General features: G+C 36.3%; 6 non-coding genes across 6 annotated transcripts; all 6 read right to left on the bottom strand.

Moving 5' to 3' along the window:
- Nucleotides 1-506: 506 nt before the first annotated feature.
- TRNAD-GUC (transfer RNA aspartic acid (anticodon GUC)) lies at nt 507-578 on the bottom strand. The gene has a single exon. It is a non-coding gene; the product is annotated as a tRNA-Asp (tRNA).
- A 6,424-nt stretch (nt 579-7,002) lies between these two features.
- Nucleotides 7,003-7,074, bottom strand: TRNAD-GUC (transfer RNA aspartic acid (anticodon GUC)). The gene has a single exon. It is a non-coding gene; the product is annotated as a tRNA-Asp (tRNA).
- Nucleotides 7,075-9,875: 2,801 nt separating this feature from the next.
- Nucleotides 9,876-9,947, bottom strand: TRNAD-GUC (transfer RNA aspartic acid (anticodon GUC)). Its single transcript has one exon. It is a non-coding gene; the product is annotated as a tRNA-Asp (tRNA).
- Nucleotides 9,948-10,597: 650 nt separating this feature from the next.
- On the bottom strand, nt 10,598-10,669 carry TRNAD-GUC (transfer RNA aspartic acid (anticodon GUC)). Its single transcript has one exon. It is a non-coding gene; the product is annotated as a tRNA-Asp (tRNA).
- Nucleotides 10,670-12,053: 1,384 nt separating this feature from the next.
- TRNAD-GUC (transfer RNA aspartic acid (anticodon GUC)) lies at nt 12,054-12,125 on the bottom strand. Its single transcript has one exon. It is a non-coding gene; the product is annotated as a tRNA-Asp (tRNA).
- A 628-nt stretch (nt 12,126-12,753) lies between these two features.
- TRNAD-GUC (transfer RNA aspartic acid (anticodon GUC)) lies at nt 12,754-12,825 on the bottom strand. The gene has a single exon. It is a non-coding gene; the product is annotated as a tRNA-Asp (tRNA).
- Nucleotides 12,826-13,115: the final 290 nt, after the last annotated feature.

Genomic DNA, 13,115 nt, shown 5'->3' with positions numbered 1-13,115 from the left:
TATTACAATACAGAAATTCCTAGCCAAAAACAATCAGTATTATCAAGAAATTATTTCATTGAAATAAATATCTATCTATCCATCTGTCTATCTAGCTATCTTTCTAACTATCAATATATATATTTATATATATATTTATCTATATAATCAGCTCACTTTACCATTTGCAGCTTATAACTATTAGCCACCAGGGGTCACTACTAACCAAAAGCAGTCATTCTTCTTGTAAATTGTGCCAATCGAGTGGAACAGCAGCCTAGGATTCACCACTGCTTCATCTCATTTTCCAAGAGAATGCAGATGTAAAGTGTTTTTGATGGTACGCCTGTGCATATTGAAATATTCAGAGCATATTCTGAATTTCAGTTAACACATCAGTAAGCATTTTGTCCATCGGTGAATTCAACCTTTTTTCTCAATCGGAATAGGCAAGGATAATGACAGATATATTTTACAATGTTAGAAAGTACATCATTTTATTTAATTGTGTGAATAAAAGGAATCGCCTCCCCGTCGGGGAATTGAACCCCGGTCTCCCGCGTGACAGGCGGGGATAATGACCACTATACTAACGAGGACTTATTGGCATCAGTTAAAGAGTGCTCACCTCCTTGGGGTTAAGGCATACCCTTGATCAATTCACAGTATTGTAATAGGCAAATTTGCTGCTTTTGGTTAGGACAAGTCATCTTTTTTCCTAAATATTACAATACAAAAATTCCTAGCCAAAAACAATCAGTTTTATCAAGAAATTATTTCATTGAAATAAATATCTATCTATCGATCTGTCTATCTGGCTATCTTTCTAACTATCAATATATATATTTATATATATATATATATATATTCACAGAAAAAACCATAGGTTATAGACCATATATAGTTAGGAATTAGCATTTACAAAACCTTGAAAATTCACTGAAAAAACCATAGGTTATAGACCATATATAGTTAGGAATTAGCATTTACAAAACCTTGAAAATTCACTGAAAAAAACCATAGGTTATAGACCATATATAGTTAGGAATTAGCATTTAAAAAACCTTATTTTACTCACACAAAACCATTGAAATTCCATATGTAGTTAGTTGCACTAACTATATATCGCGCACCCGCAATCCACTGCTGATCATGTCACATATTACATCATTCATGACATGGTCAGTGACATCACTGATGACATCACTGATGACATCTCAAATGACATCACTGATGACATCACTGATGACATCTCAAATGACATCACTGATGACATCACTGATGACATCTCAAATGACATCACTGATGACATCACTGATGACATCTCATTTGACATTACTGATCACATCACTGATGACATCATTCATGTGATAATACGATAAACCTCTTCAGACTCTAATATAACCTTAGATACACTCAGTGTAAACAGACACTCATAGACTGTCACTCATCCATGGAGTTACTCAGACACATAGTCAGTCATGCAAAGAATCAATCACACCTCCATTTCCTCAACTATACAGTTATACACACCTTACTTATTCAAACATATACTAAAACATATTTACTCACTTATACAATCCTGGATACAAGTTCACAATGATCCATACAGCCACTCACACATTCACTGGCTCTTATGCACAGTTATTTATATATGGTAACTCTCACATGTACTGTGTTTTACATATGTACTTACTTTGACATGTAGCACTGAGATATCCATTCACTCACCAATACACTCATGCACACAGTCAACCGCCCATACAGCTGTTTCCACATGCACTTTTGAACCCATACATCTAGTCAATCAACTGCTCACACATCTATGCAGAGAGTCATACACCTCCCAGCCACCCACACACACACTCAGTCTCCCATACAAATGCTTGGGCAACCAATCAATAACCCATACAGTTAATCATATAGCTAATGATCAACACATGCAGCAGTTTACAGAACAACAGACATAATGATGCACAAATTAAGACAGTTTAGTCACTAACCCATGCACTCAGTGAGACACATTTAATCAGTCACTCATACAGTCAGCCATGCCCCTACTAAATCCTTCATCAAGACACTTATACATCCACTCATTCTTCAATATGTAAGACATATTTTAACTTTACAGAATTATACAGTCACTGGATGACATCATCAGTGATGTCATCAGTGATGTCATTTGAGATGTCATCAGTGATGTCATCAGTGATGTCATTTGAGATGTCATCAGTGATGTCATCAGTGATGTCACTGACCATGTCATGAATGATGTAATATGTGACATGATCAGCAGTGGATTGCGGGTGCGCGATATATAGTTAGTGCAACTAACTATATATGGAATTTCAATGGTTTTGTGTGAGTAAAATAAGGTTTTTTAAATGCTAATTCCTAACTATATATGGTCTATAACCTATGGTTTTTTCAGTGAATTTTCAAGGTTTTGTAAATGCTAATTCCTAACTATATATGGTCTATAACCTATGGTTTTTTCAGTGAATATATATATATATATTCACAGAAAAAACCATAGGTTATAGACCATATATAGTTAGGAATTAGCATTTACAAAACCTTATTTTACTCACAGAAAACCATTGAAATTCGCATATATAGTTAGTTGCACTAACTATATATCGCGCACCCGCAATCCACTGCTGATCATGTCACATATTACATCATTCATGACATGGTCAGTGACATCACTGATGACATCACTGATGACATCTCAAATGACATCACTGATGACATCACTGATGACAACATCCAGTGACTGTATGTTTCTGTAAAGTTAAAATATGTCTTACATATTGAAGAATGAGTGGATGTATAAGTGTCTGGATGAAGGATTTAGTAGGTGCATGACTGACTGTATGAGTGAGTGATTAAATGTGTCTCACTGAGTGCATGGGTTAGTGACTAAACTGTTTTAATTTGTGCATCATTATGTCTGTTGTTCTGTAAACTGCTGCATGTGTTGATCAGTAGCTATATGAGTAACTATATGGGTTATTGATTGGTTGCCCAAGTATTTGTATGGGAGACTGAGTGTGTGTGTGGGTGGCTGGGAGGTGTATGACTCTGTGCATAGATGTGTGAGCAGTTGATTCACTAGATGTATGGGTTCAAAAGTTCATGTGGAAACAGCTGTATGGGCGGTTGACTGTGTGCATGAGTGTATTGGTGAGTGAATGGATATCTCAGTGCTACATGTCAAAGTAAGTACATTTGTAAAACACAGTACATGTGAGAGTTGACATATATAAATAACTGTGCATAAGAGCCAGTGAATGTGTGAGTGGCTGTATGGATCATTGTGAACTTGTATCAGGGATTGTATAAGAGAGTAAATATGTGTTAGTATATGTTTGAATAAGTAAGGTGTGTATAACTGTATAGTTGAGGAAATGGAGGTGTGATTGATTCTTTGCATGACTGACTAGTTGTGTGAGTAACTCCATGGATGAGTGACAGTCTGTCAGTGTCTGTTTACACTGAGTGTATCTAAGGTTATATTAGAGTCTGAAGAGGTTCATCGTATTATCACATGAATGATGTCATCAGTGATGTGATCAGTAATGTCAAATGAGATGTCATCAGTGATGTCACCAGTGATGTCATTTGAGATGTCATCAGTGATGTCATCAGTGATGTCATTTGAGATGTCATCAGTGATGTCATCAGTGATGTCACTGACCATGTCATGAATGATGTAATATGTGACATGATCAGCAGTGGATTGCGGGTGCGCGATATATAGTTAGTGCAACTAACTATATATGCGAATTTCAATGGTTTTGTATGAGTAAAATAAGGTTTTGTAAATGCTAATTCCTAACTATATATGGTCTATAACCTATGGTTTTTTCAGTGAATTTTCAAGGTTTTGTAAATGCTAATTCCTAACTATATATGGTCTATAACCTATGTTTTTTTCAGTGAATATATATATATATATATATGACACTTCTATGGCAAAATGAACCCCCTCATTTTGTTCCTTTGCAAATTAAATGTTTTAAGTGTTAACACTTTATTCCAATCAAGATGACTTCAGGTGTGCCATACTTTTGTCATAAGTAAGACTGTTAGCGCTCTAGTTGTTCTTTAGAACACTCTGGGACATTCTGTCACTGGGCTATAGTTGGGCTACATCTGGCTGATATTTGGGCTACATTTGGGCTCTTTTGTCTCTGGTGGCCATCTTTGGGCTACATTGGGCTACATTGGGCTACATTTGGGCTCCAACATATATATAGCCCAATGTAGCCCAATATATATTTTTCAAAGTTAATTTTCGTAAAAACCACTGGAGCAATATCTTGAGACATAGCAAAGGCACATCGGGCTACCAGTCCCTACAATTTTGCCAAGTTTTGTGGAAATCCATTCAGCCGTTCGAGCTAAAAGTGAGGCCAACCGCCCTATGGAAAACTCAATGTTAAAAACACGTTTTGGGACCCCCCTTTTTTCTCGGCCCCCCCTTAACGAAACCCCCCCAAATTTTCAGGGGCTGCTCAGAAACAAAATGTGCCATTTTCCTGAAAATTTCAGCCCATTCCGTCCACAAACACCAAAGTTATTAGACATAGAATTTTCAGAAATCCCATAGAGAAAAAATCCTAACTATATATACCTACTGGCTATCGCCAGTAGGTAATATATATATATATATATATATATATATATATATATATATATATATATATATATATATATATATATATTATATATATATATATATATATATATATATATGACATTTCTATGGCAAAATGAACCCCCTCATTTTGTTCCTTTGCAAATTAAATGTTTTAAGTGTTAACACTTTATTCCAATCAAGATGACTTCAGGTGTGCCATACGTTTGTCATAAGTAAGACTGTTAGCGCTCTAGTTGTTCTTTAGAACACTCTGGGACATTCTGTCACTGGGCTATAGTTGGGCTACATCTGGCTGATATTTGGGCTACATTTGGGCTCTTTTGTCTCTGGTGGCCATCTTTGGGCTACATTGGGCTACATTGGGCTACATTTGGGCTCCAACATATATATAGCCCAATGTAGCCCAATATATATTTTTCAAAGTTAATTTTCGTAAAAACCACTGGAGCATATATCTTGAGACATAGCAAAGGCACATCGGGCTACCAGTCCCTACAATTTTGCCTAGTTTTGTGGAAATCCATTCAGCCGTTCGAGCTAAAAGTGAGTCCAACCGCCCTATGGAAATGAAGGAAATGAATGGGTAATTTGTAATTAGCAAATAGCTAATCGCAAACTAGGAATGGTAAAGAATCGCTATTTATTCCTTAAAGTTCGCTATTTAGGAAATGCAAAAAACTTTGATGATACATATGGCGGTTCATCTCTAACAAGATAAGAAGCATAGGGATAGATTTATGATGACTGGCGCATCACCAGGGATGTGTTAGTCATTCTGTGCCGCTGTTCCTATGATGTGCTGCATTTACAATGCGGCGCATCATGGGGCAAAAACAGCACAGATGCGTGATGTATCTGTGCCGTAAAGGTGGCGCATTGCTGGAGTTGTATCGCAAGTGTGATGAAGCTCCAGCAAGGGTCGGGGGTGCCCCTGTCGCAGGGTTTCTGTTCTCACACAGAACTGTGGACAGAGGATTGGAACCTCGGCGAATTAGGGTGTCCCAAAACTCACGTTAGTAATCAAAAACCCCTTAGCAAGCTAGGTACAGTGTCACATTGGATATAACAAACTCTCAATGTTTAGACAATCCAGAATATGAACTTATAGTACCTCAGGATACGTGGAACTCATGAACAGTCGGTCGTTATATATTTCTTAGAAACCAGAACATGGAGTTAAGAAGAACACATGTGTATTTGAAATGTTTATTTACTAATGCCGTCTTCTCAGGCGTAGTATCTTAGATAATACAAGTACACATATTATCAGTAGCAAAATTACCAGCATAGTTACTAGTACATAAAAAGCACATCAAACCTAGGGGGTCAGCGAGGATCTACTATGCCCCCTTATGGTTATTTCCCCCTTTGTTTTGGCCTCCTCTTGTCTCTCGATCCTACCGAGAGACAAGATGGCGGCCGCTACGGACTTTTTGAAATGTTGACAGACGCCAGAGAACCAATCAGCTTCGCTTCACAAAGCTCCGTTGCGCGAAAAGTACGCGTCCTGGGACGCTTCCCGGTCCGCTGTTACAGATATATATCTTTTTTTAAACGTTAATTTCTCAAAATCCACTGGAGCACATATATTGAGACCTAAAAAAGGCACATCGGGCTACCAGTCCCTACAATTTTGCCAAGTTTCGTGCAAATCCATTCAGCCGTTCGGGCTAAAAGTGAGGCCAACCGCCCTATGGAAAACTCAATGTTAAAAACACGTTTTGGGACCCCCCTTTTTTCTCGGCCCCCCCTTGACGAACCGCCCCCAAATTTTCAAGGGCTGCTCAGAAACAAAATGTGCCATTTTCCTGAAAATTTCAGCCAATTCCGTCCACAAACGCCAAAGTTATTAGACATAGAATTTTCAAAAAACCCATAGGGAAAAAATCCTAACTATATATACCTACTGGCGACCGCCAGTAGGTAATATATATATATATATATATATATATATATATATATATATATATATATATATATATATATATATATATAAAATCAGCTCACTTTACCATTTGCAGCTTATAACTATTAGCCACCAGGGGTCACTACTAACCAAATGCAGTCCTTCTACTTGTAAATTGTGCCAATCGAGTGGAACAGCAGCCTAGGATGCACCACTGCTTCATCTCATTTTCCAAGAGAATGCAGATGTAAAGTGTTTTTGATGGTACGCCTGTGCATATTGAAATATTCAGAGCATATTCTGAATTTCAGTTAACACATCAGTAAGCATTTTGGCCATCACTGAATTCAACCTTTTTTCTCAATCGGAATAGGCAAGGATAATGACAGATATATTTTACAATGTTAGAAAGTACATCATTTTATTTAATTGTGTGAATAAAAGGAATCGCCTCCCCGTCGGGGAATTTAACCCCGGTCTCCCGCGTGACAGGCGGGGATACTGACCACTATACTAACGAGGACTTATTGGCATCTGTTAAAGAGTGCTCACCTCCTTGGGGTTAAGGCATACCCTCGATCAATTCACAGTATTGTAATAGGCAGATTTGCTGCTTTTGGTTAGGACAAGTCATCTTTTTTCCTAAATATTACAATACAGAAATTCCTAGCCAAAAACATTCAGTTTTATCAAGAAATTATTTCATTGAAATAAATATCTATCTATCGATCTGTCTATCTGGCTATCTTTCTAACTATCAATATATATATTTATATATATATATATATCTATATAATCAGCTCACTTTACCATTTGCAGCTTATAACTATTATCCTCCAGGGGTCACTACTAACCAAAAGCAGTCATTCTACTTGTAAATTGTGCCAATCGAGTGGAACAGCAGCCTAGGATTCACCACTGCTTCATCTCATTTTCCAAGAGAATGCAGATGTAAAGTGTTTTTGATGGTACGCCTGTGCATATTGAAATATTCACAGCATATTCTGAATTTCAGTTAACACATCAGTAAGCATTTTGTCCATCGGTGAATTCAACCTTTTTTCTCAATCGGAATAGGCAAGGATAATGACAGATATATTTTACAATGTTAGAAAGTACATCATTTTATTTAATTGTGTGAATAAAAGGAATCGCCTCCCCGTCGGGGAATTGAACCCTGGTCTCCCGCGTGACAGGTGGGGATACTGACCACTATACTAACGAGGACTTATTGGCATCTGTTAAAGAGTGCTCACCTCCTTGGGGTTAAGGCATACCCTCGATCAATTCACAGTATTGTAATAGGCAGATTTGCTGCTTTTGGTTAGGACAAGTCATCTTTTTTCCTAAATATTACAATACAGAAATTCCTAGCCAAAAACATTCAGTTTTATCAAGAAATTATTTCATTGAAATAAATATCTATCTATCGATCTGTCTATCTGCCTATCTTTCTAACTATCAATATATATATTTATATATATATATCTATATAATCAGCTCACTTTACCATTTGCAGCTTATAACTATTATCCACCAGGGGTCACTACTAACCAAAAGCAGTCATTCTACTTGTAAATTGTGCCAATCGAGTGGAACAGCAGCCTAGAATTCACCACTGCTTCATCTCATTTTCCAAGAGAATGCAGATGTAAAGTGTTTTTGATGGTACGCCTGTGCATATTGAAATATTCAGAGCATATTCTGAATTTCAGTTAACACATCAGTAAGCATTTTGGCCATCACTGAATTCAACCTTTTTTCTCAATCGGAATAGGCAAGGATAATGACAGATATATTTTACAATGTTAGAAAGTTCATTTTATTTAATTGTGTGAATAAAAGGAATCGCCTCCCCGTCGGGGAATTGAACCCCGGTCTCCAGCGTGACAGGCGGGGATACTGACCACTATACTAACGAGGACTTATCGGCATCTGTTAAAGAGTGCTCACCTCCTTGGGGTTAAGGCATACCTTCGATCAATTCACAGTATTGTAATAGGCAGATTTGCTGCTTTTGGTTAGGACAAGTCATCTTTTTTCCTAAATATTACAATACAGAAATTCCTAGCCAAAAACATTCAGTTTTATCAAGAAATTATTTCATTGAAATAAATATCTATCTATCGATCTGTCTATCTGGCTATCTTTCTAACTATCAATATATATATTTTTATATATATATATATATATATATATATATATATATATATATATATATATATATATATATATATATATATATATATATATATATATATAAAATCAGCTCACTTTACCATTTGCAGCTTATAACTATTAGCCACCAGGGGTCACTACTAACCAAATGCAGTCATTCTACTTGTAAATTGTGCCAATCGAGTGGAACAGCAGCCTAGGATTCACCACTGCTTCATCTCATTTTCCAAGAGAATGCAGATGTAAAGTGTTTTTGATGGTACGCCTGTGCATATTGAAATATTCAGAGCATATTCTGAATTTCAGTTAACACATCAGTAAGCATTTTGGCCATCACTGAATTCAACCTTTTTTCTCAATCGGAATAGGCAAGGATAATGACAGATATATTTTACAATGTTAGAAAGTACATCATTTTATTTAATTGTGTGAATAAAAGAAATCGCCTCCCCGTCAGGGAATTGAACCCCGGTCTCCCGCGTGACATGCGGGAATACTGACCACTATACTAACGAGGACTTATTGGCATCAGTTAAACAGTGCTCACCTCCTTGGGGTTAAGGCATACCCTCGATCAATTCACAGTATTGTAATTGGCAGATTTGCTGCTTTTCATTAGGACAAGTAATCTTTTTTCCTAAATATTACAATACAGAAATTCCTAGCCCAAAACAATCAGTTTTATCAAGAAATTATTTCATTGAAATAAATATCTATCTATCGATCTGTCTATCTGGCTATCTTTCTAACTATCAATATATATATTTATATATATATATCTATATAATCAGCTCACTTTACCATTTGCAGCTTATAACTATTATCCACCAGGGGTCACTACTAACCAAAAGCAGTCATTCTACTTGTAAATTGTGCCAATCGAGTGGAACAGCAGCCTAGAATTCACCACTGCTTCATCTCATTTTCCAAGAGAATGCAGATGTAAAGTGTTTTTGATGGTACGCCTGTGCATATTGAAATATTCAGAGTATATTCTGAATTTCAGTTAACACATCAGTAAGCATTTTGGCCATCACTGAATTCAACCTTTTTTCTCAATCGGAATAGGCAAGGATAATGACAGATATATTTTACAATGTTAGAAAGTACATCATTTTATTTAATTGTGTGAATAAAAGGAATCGCCTCCCCGTCGGGGAATTGAACCCCGGTCTCCCGCGTGACAGGCGGGGATACTGACCACTATACTAACGAGGACTTATTGGCATCTGTTAAAGAGTGCTCACCTCCTTGGGGTTAAGGCATACCCTCGATCAATTCACAGTATTGTAATAGGCAGATTTGCTGCTTTTGGTTAGGACAAGTCATCTTTTTTCCTAAATATTACAATACAGAAATTCCTAGCCAAAAACATTCAGTTTTATCAAGAAATTATTTCATTGAAATAAATATCTATCTATCGATCTGTCTATCTGGCTATCTTTCTAACTATCAATATATATATATTTATATATATATATATATATATATATATATATATATATAAAATCAGCTCACTTTACCATTTGCAGCTTATAACTATTAGCCACCAGGGGTCACTACTAACCAAATGCAATCATTCTACTTGTAAATTGTGCCAATCGAGTGGAACAGCAGCCTAGGATTCACCACTGCTTCATCTCATTTTCCAAGAGAATGCAGATGTAAAGTGTTTTTGATGGTACGCCTGTGCATATTGAAATATTCAGAGCATATTCTGAATTTCAGTTAACACATCAGTAAGCATTTTGGCCATCACTGAATTCAACCTTTTTTCTCAATCGGAATAGGCAAGGATAATGACAGATTTATTTTACAATGTTAGAAAGTACATCATTTTATTTAATTGTGTGAATAAAACAAATCGCCTCCCCGTTGGGGAATTGAACCCCGGTCTCCCGCGTGACAGGCGGGGATACTGACCACTATACTAACGAGGACTTATTGGCATCTGTTAAAGAGTGCTCACCTCCTTGGGGTTAAGGCATACCCTCGATCAATTCACAGTATTGTAATAGGCAGATTTGCTTCTTTTGGTTAGGACAAGTCATCTTTTTTCCTAAATATTACAATACAGAAATTCCTAGCCAAAAACAATCAGTTTTATCAAGAAATTATTTCATTGAAATAAATATCTATCTATCGATCTGTAGATCTGGCTATCTTTCTAACTATCAATATATATATTTATATATATATATCTATATAATCAGCTCACTTTACCATTTGCAGCTTATAACTATTAGCCACCAGGGGTCACTACTAACCAAAAGCAGTCATTCTACTTGTAAATTGTGCCAATCGAGTGGAACAGCAGCCTAGGATTCACCACTGCTTCATCTCATTTTCCAAGAGAATGCAGATGTAAACTGTTTTTGATGGTACGCCTGTGCATATTGAAATATTCAGAGCATATTATGAATTTCAGTTAACACATCAGTAAGCATTTTGTCCATCGGTGAATTCAACCTTTTTTCTCAATCGGAATAGCCAAGGATAATGACAGATATATTTTACAATGTTAGAAAGTACATCATTTTATTTAATTGTGTGAATAAAAGGAATCGCCTCCCCGTCGGGGAAATGAACCCCAGTCTCCCGCGTGACAGGCGGGGATACTGACCACTATACTAACGAGGACTTATTGGCATCAGTTAAACAGTGCTCACCTCCTTGGGGTTAAGGCATACCCTCGATCAACTCACAGTATTGTAATTGGCCGATTTGCTGCTTTTCATTAGGACAAGTAATCTTTTTTCCTAAATATTACAATACAGAAATTCCTAGCCCAAAACAATCAGTTTTATCAAGAAATTATTTCATTGAAATAAATATCTATCTATCGATCTGTCTATCTGGCTATCTTTCTAACTATCAATATATATATTTATATATATATATATATATATATATATATATATATATATATATATATATATATATATATATATATATATATATAAAATCAGCTCACTTTACCATTTGCAGCTTATAACTATTAGCCACCAGGGGTCACTACTAACCAAATGCAGTCATTCTACTTGTAAATTGTGCCAATCGAGTGGAACAGCAGCCTAGGATGCACCACTGCTTCATCTCATTTTCCAAGAGAATGCAGATGTAAAGTGTTTTTGATGGTACGCCTGTGCATATTGAAATATTCAGAGCATATTCTGAATTTCAGTTAACACATCAGTAAGCATTTTGGCCATCACTGAATTCAACCTTTTTTCTCAATCGGAATAGGCAAGGATAATGACAGATATATTTTACAATGTTAGAAAGTACATCATTTTATTTAATTGTGTGAATAAAAGGAATCGCCTCCCCGTCGGGGAATTGAACCCCGGTCTCCCGCGTGACAGGCGGGGATACTGACCACTATACTAACGAGGACTTATTGGCATCTGTTAAAGAGTGCTCACCTCCTTGGGGTTAAGGCATACCCTCGATCAATTCACAGTATTGTAATAGGCAGATTTGCTGCTTTTGGTTAGGACAAGTCATCTTTTTTCCTAAATATTACAATACAGAAATTCCTAGCCAAAAACATTCAGTTTTATCAAGAAATTATTTCATTGAAATAAATATCTATCTATAGATCTGTCTATCTGGCTATCTTTCTAACTATCAATATATATATTTATATATATATATCTACATAATCAGCTCACTTTACCATTTGCAGCTTATAACTATTATCCACCAGGGGTCACTACTAACCAAAAGCAGTCATTCTACTTGTAAATTGTGCCAATCGAGTGGAACAGCAGCCTAGAATTCACCACTGCTTCATCTCATTTTCCAAGAGAATGCAGATGTAAAGTGTTTTTGATGGTACGCCTGTGCATATTGAAATATTCAGAGCATATTCTGAATTTCAGTTAACACATCAGTAAGCATTTTGGCCATCACTGAATTCAACCTTTTTTCTCAATCGGAATAGGCAAGGATAATGACAGATATATTTTACAATGTTAGAAAGTACATCATTTTATTTAATTGTGTGAATAAAAGGAATCGCCTCCCCGTCGGGGAATTGAACCCCGGTCTCCCGCGTGACAGGCGGGGATACTGACCACTATACTAACGAGGACTTATTGGCATCTGTTAAAGAGTGCTCACCTCCTTGGGGTTAAGGCATACCCTCGATCAATTCACAGTATTGTAATAGGCAGATTTGCTGCTTTTGGTTAGGACAAGTCATCTTTTTTCCTAAATATTACAATACAGAAATTCCTAGCCAAAAACATTCAGTTTTATCAAGAAATTATTTCATTGAAATAAATATCTATCTATCGATCTGTCTATCTGGCTATCTTTCTAACTATCAATATATATATTTATATATATATATCTATATAATCAGCTCACTTTACCATTTGC

The sequence above is a fragment of the Lissotriton helveticus genome, chromosome 1_2 (assembly GCF_964261635.1).
Source record: "Lissotriton helveticus chromosome 1_2, aLisHel1.1, whole genome shotgun sequence".
Lineage (NCBI taxonomy): Eukaryota > Metazoa > Chordata > Amphibia > Caudata > Salamandridae > Lissotriton > Lissotriton helveticus.
The sequence above is the reverse complement of the archived record's forward strand: the minus strand, read 5'-3'. Positions and strand labels throughout refer to the sequence as shown.